The 12,170-nt window shown below is 41.8% G+C and overlaps 1 protein-coding gene across 4 annotated transcripts in view; it reads right to left on the reverse strand.

Annotated features, from left to right (window-relative positions):
- mid2 (midline 2) overlaps nucleotides 1–12,170 on the reverse strand; it is a 159,946-nt gene that overhangs the window by 99,488 nt on the left and 48,288 nt on the right. For 2 of the 4 annotated variants that reach the window (XM_074674169.1, XM_074674166.1), the window contains exon 1: nucleotides 6,610–6,824. The exons of the other annotated variants lie outside the window; for them this stretch is intronic. The gene's annotated coding sequence lies outside the window, so the exon portion shown is untranslated. Of the gene's footprint in view, nucleotides 1–6,609; nucleotides 6,825–12,170 lie in introns of those variants that run through there. 4 annotated transcript variants of the gene reach the window in all.

Genomic DNA, 12,170 nt, shown 5'->3' on the forward strand with positions numbered 1-12,170 from the left:
TAACCCTCCCCAGAATCCTACAAACATCCTCAAAGCTCGTCTTTTTACGCCTCCTCCTGTTTACACCTACCCTCACGATCTGTCTCTTTAGACTTATCTCTCTCCCTCCATGCCCAATTCCACATTTTTATTGCAACTAAATCCAAGCCTGAGCTGGCATTGCTGTAGAGTATGTTTATAACAGCGGGCTATCACTTCTATTTAACAGCCTGGAAACAGAGTGAACAGTAGTAAGAGGTTTCCTCTGTAGTATTTATGAAACAATCTTTTAATGCACTGATGTGTGAAGCAAGTTGTATAGTTTATGCTCCTACAAATCTGCTTTGTTTTGCATTCGGTAGAGTCTTTTGACCTCAGATAGTACATTCAATGTTAATAATCTGAACCCTCTGCAAGCACAGACACAGACTGAAAAGCCATGTTAACTCACCATGGTGTGTACACATGTGCACTATACACCCTCTGTGTCACACCCGCTACTCCCTGGGCAGAGCTCCAAACCTCTACCACCTCTAAGGGAGGAGGTGTGGAACACTCCACCCAGCAGAGAGGCTTCTGGGGTGGGCAGCAGGACAGAGGGGCTGGGCCTGATCCCAGGATCCTGCTGCCAGCAGGTGAGATCATGGGAAACACGTGCATCGCTGCAGGAGCAGATGCAGGCAGCTGGCTGTTAACTAGCCTGGGGAGGTTGGCTGGCTGCTCGGCAGCTGCTGCTGTTAGGCAGGGGAGGAAAGCTCACTGTCTCTTCCTGTCTGAGTGGATTCTCAGGGTTAAGACTCTGGTGCTTTGAGGGTTTCAGTGTTTTGGACATGTTATAACAACAGGACAAGTAGAGGCCACAATCACACCTACTTTTTTCAATTCAAACCAAACCGGTCCAACTTTTTTGTCTCAGTCTATCCATTGTTCACATGAACAAAAAAACTGTTTCAAACTGACTCCTCTTACTTACTCTAAACATCTGCACTCTTTTCTAATATTTACCTACTGCAGTCAACGCAAAGCTCAAACGTTGACGGACTGGAGCTCATTCACACAATAACATCTGGGCTTTAAAAAAATCTCAAAAGCATCAAAAGACAATTAATGCCCAAAGACATATTTATGGGGTGTTTATCATTTAAGAAGTTTTAAAAAGTTTCACTTTAAAGTGACACCCTTCAATCAAAAAGACTACCTGAAGAATCTGAAACCAACAGGGCCTCTGCTGAACTGACTTTTACTCGTTAATCTTTAAGGACTGGGCTGTAAGATGATCCCCACATATACCAGTTTGTAGGGCTGGGACAATATGCTATTCTTGCAATTCCATTCTATGACGATTTTTGGGGTGCCAATTCGATTTAAATTGCGATTCTTCAATATTTACCATTTTTGTGATTTTTAGTTTGCTTTTTTAACACCAGCCCATGCAGAAAAAAGTTAAATGATGATGATAATGTCTACAGACTATATCTAGAGACATTTTTTCCCATAAAATGCTCATCACATGAGTAAGGGGGAATCATTTCATCCTCTGCTGGAGAAAAGTGCAAACTTTATTCCAATCCAGTTTATAAACAAAGAGTGAAATGAAGAATTTGAATCCCGATTTTGATATTGTCAAACAGAAAAATTTTCTCTTATCCCTACCGGTTTGTAATGTTAGCTAACACAGCTTCTTTGTAGGTATAACTTAAACATTGTTTCATATCATGGGATCAACTCCCTGCAGAGCAACTTTAAGTATTCTTTTAATTAATGGCACTAAAGTAAATGAATAACTTCAGCTCTCAGGTTCCCCTCCCAATTAGGCCCATGATCAATTTTTGCTCCTCATATAATTGCAAGTTCAGTTTCTGCTCCTAGAAATTAGCAGGAGCATCTTTGAAGAATCAATACAGAGATACAGTTGAAATCTGAAAATTATGCGATGGTGATTAGATGATGATGAGCGAGAAGAACGGATTTGATTTGGAGCTTTGACTTATTTAATACTGACCAAATGAAACAAAAGGCAATTACAGTCTTTAATGCCTCAAGCCAAAGCAAATATCTATTGATCCCTTCTGGAGAACAGTAAACAAAGTGAGCCCTATGGATTCACATACTAAGGCCTGAAGTTTAGAGCAGGGACATTAACATTTCAGAGCAGTTGAACAGAAACAACCAGGTTGTAATATCAGAGCAGAAAGGACACAGTTGTCACCAGAACTGACCAGTAATCTATTCACTCCCTACCCAAGCATCAATATGAAGGATGGGGAAATAGGAGTTACTTTGTTCTCTGGGTGAAACGGCTCATTCCAAACTCAAACTCACAGAAAAGTAAGGTGCAGATCATCACCTAAAATCACACTTATATTGTTTTTAAAGCAGAGGAGGCTTCATTCCTACGCATGACTAGTCTTTGCTGATCTCCATGCAGAGGGAAATGTATCAGGGAGACAGGCAATGTGTCTCTTGGCAGGGACCTTCATTGCACTCATTGCAATGAAGAGATCAAAGGCATGTGGAGACAAAAACAGGAGGCAATCTGTCACAGCGTACATCCATCCATGCTGTCTGCTTCAGCTCCCACATTCAAACCCTTGATCAATGCTATAAACTCTCCCCCTCTTTCCTTCAACACTGCTCTGCAGTACTTGAATTGGGTTTGAGCACAATCCATCACTAATTATAACAGCCTTCACTTAAACATCTTGTGCAAAGTGACCTTCTTTGAAGTATCAATAGTTTTTAGTGCATCTCAGCCCACTGCACAGAGTACGTATGTTTCTTATTCTCAATTAATCCTGAAGTAAGGCTTTTCAAAACACCGCAGCAGAACCCAGGAATGTTTTTGTTCTACCTGCTCGACACTTCCCATTAAACATGCTGTAGTTGGCACATATTCTTCTCTGCCAACGCTTGTAGCTAATGCACAGCTTGTCAGAGGTCCCTGTACTGCAATTTTCCTGCTCAGATATTTTTGTAAAAGAGCTTTCTGTGAGAAGTTGCTCCAAAATTGCAAAGGATAACTTCACAGGTTGAGATTGGGTGCAGTGTTTGTGCTTTCTTTGAGGCTCTGAGCACTTTAGTTATGTATCAGAGACAGAAATCACAGGCAGAACTTTACAGTTAGATAAAAATAATGGCGCTACATCTCATCTAAAATGAGCCAACTGAACTCCAAATAACATATTTACACCAAAGCCCTCTTCTGCTGATTCAGACCCAAGGCCTGCTGACTAAGAAGGGGTCTCTCGGCTCATTTACCATCTCAAACAATACAGCCAAGGGTAAAAACTCAGGAGAGCAGAGCATATTATGGGGACGTGTCTGCTCTCTGAGATGATTTATTCGAGCCGTTAGGAAGAATTTGTGGAATTGCTGTGGTCCAGAGGTGTTGCAGAAAGCTGTGACACTATGACGAATGGGGAGGTATGGAGCAGAGGTCTGGGACTTTTAAACATCAGGGGTGCACATTCATTGCCTCTCTTTGTATGTGTGCCTGCTGAATTACACTGACCACCTCATTTAATACACGCCTCACTGCAACTCCAGTGTGTCTGCCTTAAAGTTTCATCAAGGTCAATAGAAGAGTTTCAAACCCTTCTCTTTAATGCCACTTGGAAGAGGATGTTTGACTTATGTCCCCTCTGAAATGAAGATGAAAAAAAGAGTGCTCTCAGAGCACCAGTCTGCCTAACTGGGCTTATTTCTGAGCTGCTGAACACCAGACTTCATTTAAAGTCTTCAAGGTTTTCTGAGAACTTGAGTAAAGGTGAGGGATATGATATAATTTATGATCTTATAAGTGCTTGCAGACATCTTGATAAATCAGCTAAATGTCAGACTGAACTTGATTTAGAAATGGCCAGGGGGCAATCACAGATGTTTTTCTGAAATGTGGAAAGAAAGGACAAAAGGAGACCAATTACATGTCATGGCGGTGAGCTGTGGGCTGTGTTATTAACACCAACTCGTGGTCAAATTGTTGCACTCAGTGTGCAAAATGTCAAAGGACTGATTTATTAATTGTCCTAAGTATTAAATCCAAATTCACTTCATAAGGTGCATTAATATGAAAGGTTTGCTTGCAACTTTGTCTCTGTTGCTTTGTTTGAGGAAAATGCAAAACTGCAATGTGTGATGTTTACAGCATCAACCTTTTGTAAGACAACTTGCTTAATGTAAAGCTTGAAACATTTGTGTTAATGAGCAATTCATCTCGCATGATCTTAGAGTCAGAACTAGACATAGGCTGGCCGATTGATTTCCTTAATTTTGGGGGATCGTGATCGATGATCAAAGATCAGTGATCGGCCTATCCTTTCATATGAAACTGATCTTGTATACCTCTGGGAAGGTCTGACAGCCAGCCATTGTTGCTTTTTGCCCTGAGACCTCAAACTCAGGACACTGTATTGGTTGTTTAAGGTAAAACGCAAAGATTGTATTGTTTCAAAGGTATTGTACAATGATTTTCAATAAAATAAGATTGGAACATTGAAGGCATATGCTGTCAGTTATGAAAAATAAAAAGTAAAAATTTGTGTCGGCCCAAATCAGTATTGGCAGGTCAGGCTTTTTAAAGATTGGTGATCGGCCAGAGAGTTGTGATCAGTGCACCCCTAGTCAAAACAACGTCACGCTACTTTACACTCTTTTTTGCAGTATTTGAGAACAAATGTTTTATACACCAAAAATCAACAATGAAATAAGTGAAATATAGCTGTATTCAGACAGTGTTCCATGCAATGTGTGTGAGAGCAACAGAAGAGAGAAACCCCCACTGGTTCTCTAAAGGGGTCTCTCTGACAGAGAGAGTCAGAGAGCTGGGGCTGGACTGAAAGAGTGATGATGGTCATAGATGATTGATGCATGGGTAATCCAAGAAAGAGAAAAATGAGGGACAGGAAGAGAGGGAGGATGGAAGAAGAGAGACAGCAGAGGAAAACAGCCCAACAGATTGATGGTTAGGAAGGAGAATGTATATCTATGGAAGGTTTAAGTGGCAGCCTGGAGCAGTGACGTGTCTGTTTGAGATGGAAGTGCACACGAGTGTGCTGATGTGTAATCTGCCTGATGAAGCATGTTGTGTAATGATTTGACAGCACAGCTCTGAAAAAAGACAGAAATAAGTAAAGTACAAGACATGTATAGGATGTGCACATGGCTGGTTTGTGCTTCTTCTTCAACTAATTATTTGCAGGATGACAGTGGTTAAGCTCTGTGATGTGTACATTTTACAGCTCTATAAAGAGGAACAAAAGGCTCAAAGTGTGACATTAAACTCAAAACAACAGTGACCTTCACTGTAAACGCTCCCCAACACAAACGCATACACAGACATTCAAAGCACTTCAACAAAAGACATGTTCCCTCAGCTGAGCTCAGCAGGATCTTCACAACACGCTGGAGTTCAATGTTTGGCATTCAGCCTGGCATGAGCTGAATAATGTGCACTGACACATCACCGCTCCACTGACAACTCTGTGCATTTCATCATATTTTGACAGGGAATTAATTCTGGGACATTGGCTTGCTGCTACGCTTCCCAGCCGCAGATTTGTTTGGGATTTTTTAAGTCAGTGATCATCGCTTCAGATCAGATGTAATCAGAGAGGAAAGACTTTGGCTGCATCTTTTTTAAAAATGACATGTGCACTTCTGTCAAACTTTAATGAGTCAGTGAAGCTCAGGAATGTGAAGAGTGAGAAATGAATGAGCATCTGATTAATGTTCCAATGACAGCACAGAACTCTTCTAGAGTTTTACACTCATCTGAGAAAGTGTCAAAAGATGAATTCACAACATTTTCACAGAGGAACATGAAAGCAGGACCCTGAATTCTTTCGTCAATTCAAACAGTTCAGGTTTCTGCATTTCTGTTAGAGGAGGGCAGAAAACTTGACAACAAGCTTGATGACATGTCCGATATGTTATCTGTTGAAAACCAACGAGTTTGTGATTCATGCCAAATGAAGCCTTAAGAGGCTTGATGCATATCACATAAGGACACACTTCTGTTCATGGCAGCAACACACGAACCTCTCTGCTGAATCATTCCAATAACAGTGTGCAGTGCTTTAGCGCAGCAGGGGTCCCCAAACTGAGGTCTGGGGTTGCCTCGGGGACTTATGGGAGTCACGGGGGAGCTTGAAGCGATGCATATTACATATTTAATACTTAAAAAAAAACATTTAACTATCCCCAATAATCGTATGACTTCCATTCTCTTACTCTTCGCACAAGTAGCCTATCACACAAAATGCCAATTTGCCAAAAATCCCGGCAGCAAATCTGTCAGTCATGGCACAAATTCACTAGGGTCCGCGTGTTTTAAAAAATAAAAACACGATTCCCTCCACATTAAGGGCTAATGGTCTAAGTTAGAGCTTTACACCCGCAGTCCGCTTCAAACCTCAGTGAGTTTGTCAGGAAGCTATCAGATAAAACATCAAGAAAATCCCCCCTGACGCTGAAAATCAATAACAACCGGTTCTCGTTTCTATTCCCGGGCGCCTCTCCTCTCTCCCCCGCGCGTCTGTGCGCTGAACCCCAACACATCCAGACCGAGCCAGACGCCTCTGCGCGCCGAGAGGAGGGGAGGGGTCCCAGTTCAGTCCCAATTCAGACACCTACCAGCTTTACACGCCGAACACTCTTTTCTTCTGTCATCTTGAAAGTAGCCCGGAATGAAGTTGGAAGAAACGCAGGACGGAGTGCACACTACTGATGATCCCGTCAACCTCTTAACTGTGATCCAAGCGGCACAACACAAGCAGGAACCAGCCCGGTGCGTTCACTGTCAGTCAGCTGGCTGCTCTGCTCCGCTGGCGACAGCTCCCAGGCAAGCAGAATATTCAAGTTTGGAAAAATGAGAGAGGGAACGGAGCAGACTGAGAGCGAGCGAGAGAGGGAGGGAGGGAGGGAGGGAGAGCATGCAGACAATCACAGGAAGGTGGCTCCTCCTACCCTCTACAATACAAACAGCAAAAGGCAGCATGGAGAGGCGCAAGAGCGCGTTACTCACACTGTAACGCGTGTTACCGTTGCGTCATGAGAACTTTAACGTTTGAGTAATAACCGACCAAACGCAGCTGATAACAAGCTTGGCTCTCAGGAGATATAATAAGCCCTGCTGTTTAGAAACAGAGGTCAGACCAGTGGGTCTGTAACACATTGATTCACTCAAACCGAGGCTTATAGAGCACATGGCAGCAGTTGTTCCACTATAGATGAAGAGTGATGACCACAGACTGCTCTTCCTTTTCTTCTCCTGGAAAATGATGCAACCCTGAGTAATAAAGCCAGTTTCAGGCATTAAAAGTCCTGCGTTGTTCACTGCCATCAATAAGTAAAACATGGAGGAATAATCCCATGTCCAATTGAAAGAGAAGGCCCTGAAGGCAGCAATTAGAATATTCATAATTTAAACTAAGGGGGGAGTGATATGTAATGATAGGGATATCACATTTAATATCCTGAATTAATTTTAGGACTGTGTATGTGTGTATGTGCCAAGCCATGTGTGTTTTTTAGCACAACTTTATGCACTCAGCGTCATATTTCACCCAGAGTACAAGCATCAAATCTTAAACATTTGGAGAATGTGACTGCTTCTGTGTGAGCCAGCAGGTGTGTGTATGTGTGTTTGGAAACAGTGCAGAGGTTAATAGGTTTTGCAAAGCTTTTTCCAGCGGACCCCTCTGCTGTGTTGTTTCTGCTCTCAGTCCCCCTGCCCTGCACCTGTGTGACCCATCACTGCATGTAAGACCCTTTCATGTGCATTCCTCCGGAGTGAAGTTCACCTACACTGTGGGCACCTCCTAATAACTCACAGATGAAGGAAAAAGAGTAACATAACATTGATGTAAAAGTTCCACACCACTGCACGCGTTGGACCCCTACAGATTTAGAAAAGTGTGTTTGACGTTTGAACAAACTGCTACTGTACCAACAGCGTTTAAAAGCCAAGTTCAAAGCAGCCTTTGAAGAGCTATTTCTGACTATTGCCCCCCACAAAAATGTCTCATTTCTTGGTCATGTCAAATACCAAAAGATTTTGCTCTGCTATCAAAGGCGGTAAGTTAAATACTTACTAAACCTTTGTGAAGTTACCTCTGAGGCACTCTGAGTTCTCAGAGATCAAAAGTGGATTATGGACTAAAGCTGACGTCAAACCATGAGGTCATAAAAATATGAAATAAGGGATCTAATGGTTGAACACTGAGGTAAATTAATCTTCAAAGCAGACAGAATCATAGCACAACAGGCCACTGTGTGTAAACAGCAGCAGACAAGGTGTGGCCTCATAAGCAGGTGTGCTCCCGACTGTCAACAACAGATCTTTTACCTTCTATTGTTTACTATATTTATCTGTCTACACCATACACACCCTCAAACACAGTCGTGCCTTTTCTTGTCTTGATAACCATTTGTGGACTCCTCTTTCTTCTTGTGTGCAGCGACATTGGGCCTCCCAGCGTGACAGTCGTTCTGCTGATCAGTTTTGCGCTGTTTTCATCTGTGTCTGCTGTGCTTGTTCTGTCACAAAGGTACGGTGAAATCCTGTCAAATTAAAACCGTGGTGGTGGCAGCGGTGTTTCCAGACAAACAGTTGGATCTTAATTGTAGCTTTTGCATCAGTGTGTCTTAATCTAGGGATGTGAATTTTACCATATACCTTGATATCACTTTAAAACTGTGAGTTAGGGATGAACTTGGGCTATCTGCTTCAAGGACTCTTCTCTCTGTACATTTAGCGCACAATTTAGCCCCCAAGCTGAACTTGGGCCCTGTGATTAAACTTTTACAAAGACTGCTCTATCTTTTAACCCGAGCAACTGTGTGTGATTATTAAACTTAAAATTCCCAGGGAGCATTTTTGGATTTTAACAGCTCTTTTACCCTTTAATCCTGGCAAAACGATTGACTGATTGACCGCCTGTATCCAGCCTCAGGCATCCATCACTGCTGTCTTTACTCTTACATCCTCACTGACCATGCAGACAACTTGAATTAGAATCTGTCAATATGATGGCACCTTTGAAGGCAGATCAGCATCCAGTTTCCCTGAATAAATAAGCAATCTGCCCTGTGATTGGTCAAGAGATTGCAATGATATTTTGAATGCAGCTTCAGTATTAGCCGTCTATTACACCATACTCCTGTGTGAAAACAGCACACAAAAAAATACCTTTCACTTGTAACATTTCATTTGTAAAGCTACCTCCAGCAGTCAGCTCAGACATGCCTTTAAAACAACATGCCATGTTCCACTTCTACAAACATAGATCCACTACACCCTTATCATTTTGGATGTGTTTTGAATCAGTCAGTGCTTTGGTATCTCTTTTTCTGCCATGCCTGCTGCCACCTAAAAGCTTTCTGTCACCTTACTGCTGCTGCTTGCTGCTTCTCACACAGAATTTCAAAGGCTCACATCCAGCCAAGCAACCTGGATATGACTCAAAATTTATTCCATGTTGGTGACAAGGTCTGAGTTTAGATGCCAAACAGCCAACTTATCCTGCATTTACTTAACAATAAATTAATGTGTGAATATATGACTGAGACAGTATTGAATATCTTTTGAATGAACTCACCTTACATTTTTCAATCGATCTCAGCACATGTGAGTGACTTGAATTAAAAAGACATGACAAAACTAGAAAAGCACTCAGAGAGCACAGACCTCCGCCGAGCATATTGTGATTGCCACGCATCACTTTGGTCCTACTTTAATGTTATACTCCCTTTCAGCAGACTGTCTGCTACAATTTGTTGTTCGTTGGAGGTTTGTACGATAATGTGTTACCTGACAGTGTTGGAAATTATGATGACCCAGTACATATTTCATATTCCTTATCTTAGTATGCAGACTATTGCCAGGATCTGGATCGTACTTTTACGTCTGTCAGAAATTATCGTGACCCTGTCTTGTTTTCTTTTGCAAAGCAATCCGACCATTTATCGTGGTGTTACATACACATGTGATGAAAACAGCCCTATCTCACAATGATAAAGAATCCTTTAAAAAAAGTCCTGGATCCAGACAATGATCGGGATCGCCTCCAAAATGTAGTCACTTCTTCCTTGTCCCATTTTGACCATTTCCTGAAAATTTCATCAAGATCCTTTCATTACTTTTTGGGTTATGTTGTTCCCAGGCACACAAACAAACAAACTCGCCCAAAAATATAACCTCCTTGGTGGAGGTAACAAATGTGTTCAGGTATCAAGAAGTACTTGGAACTTTGTTATAAAGTCATATGATTGATCAGTTAATCAAATCAAGATCGAATGCAGTTATTATATGACCTCTTAGAGTTAAGTTATTGTAAAACAGCCTTGATCTGACTGCTTCCAAGGTCTTTCATTGTGTTTTATTGGCTTCATTGTTTGTCACTTGATATCTTATTTTTTCTCCTGTATTGTTTAGTACTATTTTTTGAATGCATCTATTGCTGATTTTGTTTGTTTGCTCATTTTTTAAATTCATTTCTTGTTTGTTTATGTCTTTCAAAGTCCCTCCAAAGAAAGTGCATTGACAATACCCGTAGGCTACAGGAGCTATAGTCTGGTATCGACTTGCATGCTTTTCTTCATACAAATAAATGTTAAATAAATAAATATCAATAAGAAAAACTTGCCCTCGGAAACAAAAGACTTGATATAAAGTGTGATGAATTCTTGTGAAAGACAAAGGGTCTATGACAGAATGAGGACATGCTGGGGGATGGAGGCTGCTGTGGACAGTAAACACATCGGCCACCGGAGACTCGGCCTCACTATTGTGTTGCTGTGGCCTCAGCATGGGGCATACTACATATCAAATTACCATCAGTGCCCAAGCCTAACAATGTTTGGGCGTGAGTGTCTCACATGCACACAGACACACTAGGGAGCGCACACTTGCATGACAAATCACCCACAGCACCAAACTGTGTGTGTCCAGAGGAAATGCATCAGCTCCTCTTTTCCTCTTTCCTCTGCAGGCCCTCTGCCCACAGCTCATCAGGGACTTATTGTACACCAGTGTGTGTGTGTGTGTGTGTGTGTGTGTGTGTGTGTGTGTGTGTGTGTGTGTGTGTGTGTGTGTGTGTGTGTGTGTGTGTGTGTGTGTGTGAGTAGCTGCAGCTACATAGTGATGGAGAAAACCACACTTTGCAAACACATAAAAAAATCTTTGTTCCCTTCAGAACATTGAAAATTAAGATCTTATCATTTCTGTGTTTTCACCATTGTGTTGAGCAAATATAACCCCCTCTCTATAACTGTGTCGATTTCAGCCCAGTTCTGCTAAAGTGTTATCCCTTCTCTCATAGCAATCATCCCTTGTTAACCTGGTGAGATAGCTGCAAGATTAAATATGACACCATGACCATTTTGAGCTGTTCCCGTCAAGCTTTGCAACAAATGAACCGATAATCTCATAGCTGCTCGCAGAGCATAGCGATAATAGCCAAATAACTCAAATACATGATGCACGTTTCTCCATTACTGAAGTAGTAGTTCAACATATTTTTTCCAAACATGGCAAAACAGTGACATCTCTTGAGAGTGATAGCCTTAAAAAACAGTAAACGAATCAAAACAACAACACAGAAATCAAACAAGTTGCAGAGTATGGCACTGCTCCATCAGATTTCTATTAGTCTCGCCATCTCAAATCAGAGACTGTTCACCCAATAGTCAGAAATTCTGTTTCTGCTGCCAAATTAACAGACCAAAATCACAATTCATTCTTAACACGGCACACTTTTTTATTAGTCTTTAAAATCACTTCATGATAATGACGAATGTGTAGATTTTATCTAGTTTGCAACTGGATGTAAACATTTTCCTGTTACAGCTCTGTTCCTGGAGACATACTGTAAGCAGCCTAACTGAATCCATACCTCTCTGCCTCCTCCAGGATATAGTCTGACACAGATACTAAAGGGTTGATAAACTGTGGAGCCGTGCACAGGTCAGATCTGTGTCACATGGCTGACTAGATCAGATTTATAGTAGATCCGAGTTGGCAGTGCAGACCCAACTGAAGACACGGTGACCCCTGTCTAAAGAAATAACAGTGTGTCCTTTGAATGTGAGTGTGTGTGTAAGTGTGTGTGAGTGTTTGCTCAGCAAAGGGAATGCCCAGACTTTCTTATCGTAGTCACATTGCCTTCTTCACCCTCTGGCTCCACAAAGAGACA

The sequence above is a fragment of the Halichoeres trimaculatus genome, unplaced genomic scaffold (assembly GCF_033239565.1).
Source record: "Halichoeres trimaculatus isolate MK-OKI-2021-1 unplaced genomic scaffold, fHalTri1.1 fHalTri1_scaffold_7, whole genome shotgun sequence".
Taxonomy (NCBI): Eukaryota; Metazoa; Chordata; class Actinopteri; order Labriformes; family Labridae; genus Halichoeres; species Halichoeres trimaculatus.